We start from the raw sequence: 3838 nt of genomic DNA, 5'->3' as shown, positions 1-3838 counted from the left end.
TTTATAACCCATGTCTGTCCTGGCTTTGTTCCTCAATCCATATACCTGGAAAACAAGGGTTTTACATCAGTTATCTCCATAAAATAAGAATTTGAAGACACTAAATCATTGTAAATAAGTCCTAAATGAGTACAAATCTCGGGTTCCTCAAGTAAAACTCAAGTTCAGCAGTTCAAAAAGGATGTCTCAAATAGTGCTATACTAGACTCAACAACGAATGCACACAACAAGACTCAACGTACTCATGCAATGATCAATTGTGCACTAAAAGGTTCAAGTTGTGACTCACCATTAACAAAGATTCTCAAGTTCACAATAGTTACTTCAAATGCAAGTTCAAGCTTAACAAAGGTATTCAAATACCCTCACACAAAGAATGATTACATATTCACACACAATAGTTCAAAGTTTATAGTTTCGGAATCACATACAACTCGCACTTTCAAAAAAAGGAACACGTGCATGACTTCACCCATAGGTTTGCCCTTATTTTCCAACCAACTTTTATTTAAGATCAGTCAAGATCAAAAAGGTCTTTTCAAGGCTTGTAATGGAGTTGAGTGTGAAGGTAATGTCATTTAGGATCAGTGGTTACTTTCCTCATGAAATGTGGTATGACCTTCACTTCATATCCTTTTCTTCAACAGTCACACCCATGATCAAAATTCACCCTATCATTTATTTCTCAAGGAATATTGCACACCCCATCTCTTTTGCAACTTCCACAACCTAATTTCTCGACTTCTTCATTCTTTTTTTCTTTTTTTTATTGTATATCGAGGGGTTCCATCTTTCTCAAACCCATGGATCAACGGAGACTTTCTATGCATTTCTTGATTTACCTTCTCATTTTACTACACCCTCAACTTAGGCTTTTGGCCTAAGTTGGCTATTCAAACAAACTACATTTCATGAGGATTATAGATTATTGGATAGAGAGAGAGTTACGATTGTATCACGTTTCTTCCAACAGAAGGGCTAAGGTTCAAAGGGTGTTCAAGCTAAGTTCACCCACTCACAAGGTTGGCCACAAAAGATGTATAATGTCAAATTGTTTCACTCTTTAGAATTATTGCCTAAGATCATCTCAAGAGCTTGCATCACTTAGTCAACCGAATCAATGGGGAAATTTCTAGGTGTCGTCACACATGGTTCATGATAAGCTCCTCACACAAGGTATTTGTACGAATATCAAACAAGACTCTACACTTTCTCTAGTGTGCAATGTTCGTCACAAGAGCATCCATTCGATAACCGGCTAGTCACATCGAGATTCAAAAAGTTCACATATTGTCTGTGAAACTTCACTTGGCCTGGTCATAGCCTCACATTCATTTTTGTTCGACACAAAAATCTGCAACTTTTTGAACAAGCAAGGGACTCGCTGACTAAGCACACACCCCGACCAAAAGTATTCAACATTGTCCTCAAAGTTAGTGTGAAACAAAAGATACCAAAAATAAAATATAAAATAAAATTAAAAATTTAAAACTAACAAATAAAGATAAAATACTGGTATGTAAAGATGCCGAGTAGTTGACGAAGACTCATCACTATGTGCTTATTGAGCGAGAAACATTATGAGTCGTCGAATGACTCGGCGGTTCACCAAAGGGTTTGGATCCCGCCCTTATTTCCAGTGTGCAGCACGGTCTAAAAGGGGCAAAACGGCGGGTAGGAGTGAGATTACTGAACAGGTCGGTGCTTCGCACAATGGATTTCTACCATTGCCGAACATCCATTGGAGTAGGATCTCAGCACTGCAGCAGAAGGGCGGGGAAAATAGGGTAGCCCAAACACATTGGCGAGTCGCTGAGTGACAAAGTTCTATCGCCAAATGTTCCAGTATCTCAGCTCTATTGTTTGAAGTCCATCTGGTGGACTATGTCGAGCTCACTGAATGGATTCGGCGATCCCCTAATAGAATCTTCTTCTCACATAATATCTTGCACATGCAAAATCAACACACATTATTTAAAACACTAACACTTGGATTGCCTCCCAAGAAGCGCCATATTTAACATCATGGCATGATATGGAAATGCTCTCAAGCATCTTCCAGGGGCACCACCTCAATCAGAGAAATCTCTTGGCACTCGCCAAAGTATAACTTCAAGTGTTGCCCATTCACCTTGAATGCAGGTTGTTCTTGACCTTAAACTTTGATCGCACCATTTGTAAACACTCGTGTCACTCTAAACGACCCTGACCATTCGTAGTTGAGCTATTCCAAAAGAATATAATCCCAGAGTTATAGAGTATCACCGAGTCTCCCACTTTGAACTCCCTCTTAAGAATTTTAGAATCATGCCATTTTTCATCCTTTCTTTTTAAGGGGCTGAACTTTCGTAAGTATTGAACCTGAATTGGTCCAGTTCATTTAACTGCTCTACTCTCTCTTTTGAAGTCTTTGTCATGTCCATATTTAGATCTTTCAATTCCCATAATGCTTTGTGTTACAATTTAACTAGTAGATGGCAAGATTTACCGAAGACTAGTTGATACAGAGACATACCAATTAGTGTTTTGTATGCGGAGCGATACGCCCATAGCGCGTCATCAAGCTTTCGAGACCAATCAGTCCTATTTGCATTCACTGTCTTGACCAATATGCTTTTCATCTCCCGGTTGGACACTTCAACTTGGCCTCTCTTTTGGGGGTGATACAGAGTTGCTACTTTGTTTTTAACTCCATACTTACTCAAGGAATTTGAAACCCACTTGTTGCAAAAGTGAGATCCCCCATCACTAATAATAGCCCGGGGAGTAACAAATCTACTAAAGATGTAGCGTTTCAAGAATTGAACCAAACTTTCCCCTTCATTGTTTGGAAGTTCGACAACCTCCATCCATTTAGAAACACAGTCTACAGCCACCAAAATATACTTATTGCCAAATGATCTCACAAATACACCCATGAAATCTATTCCCCATACATCGAATAGCTCAACTTCTAGAATGGACGTAAGACGCAACTCGTGTCTTTTGGACACTCCACCTTGTTTTTGGCAATGGGTGTACTTCTTAGCAAACTCATGTTCATCTTTGTAGAGGGACGGCCAATATTTGCCACTTTGAAGGACTTTAGCATCTGTACGTACACAATAATGATGCCCCCAACCGATGAAGTATGAAAAGCATGAAGAATTTCAATGGATTATTCTTTCGGGACATATCTCCTAATGATATGGTCTGCAAACTCTCTGAAAAATTATGGTTTATCCCAAAAGTAACTCTTAACATCGAACTAGAACCTCTTTTGTTGGTAGAAGTTCAATTCTTCTGACATTAATCCACATACTACATAATTCGCACCTTCAGCATACCAGGGATGTTGTTTCAGAGTTGCCGTGAATACTTGTTTATCGGGAAAGGAATCATTTATGTCGATCTGTAGCTCGTCCTTCTACTTGCCTTCCAATCTTGAAAATTGGTCAGCCAACTGATTTTCACAACCTCTCCTATCTTTGAATTCAAAGTCGAATTATTGCAATAGTAGAACCCACCTTATTAATCTTGGCTTGGAGTCCTTCTTTGCCATCAGATAACACAGTGCAACATGATCAGTGTGAACAACCACTTTAGTACCTAGCAAGTATGCTCGAAAGTTCTCAAACACATATACTACCGCAACTAATTATTATTCTATAAGTGTGTAGTTACGTTGAGCACTGTTTAAAGTTTTACTTTCGTAGAAAATGGGGTGAAATAGCTTGTTGCATTTTTCCTTCATACAACACCTAATGTCGTGTTGCTTGTATCACACATCACTGACTTCACGTATGAGGATACTACTTCAAGATCAAGAGCCAACGATCATGAGTAGTAATATAACCCA

This window comes from Solanum stenotomum, chromosome 5 (assembly GCF_019186545.1).
Source record: "Solanum stenotomum isolate F172 chromosome 5, ASM1918654v1, whole genome shotgun sequence".
Lineage (NCBI taxonomy): Eukaryota > Viridiplantae > Streptophyta > Magnoliopsida > Solanales > Solanaceae > Solanum > Solanum stenotomum.
The sequence above is the reverse complement of the archived record's forward strand: the minus strand, read 5'-3'. Positions refer to the sequence as shown.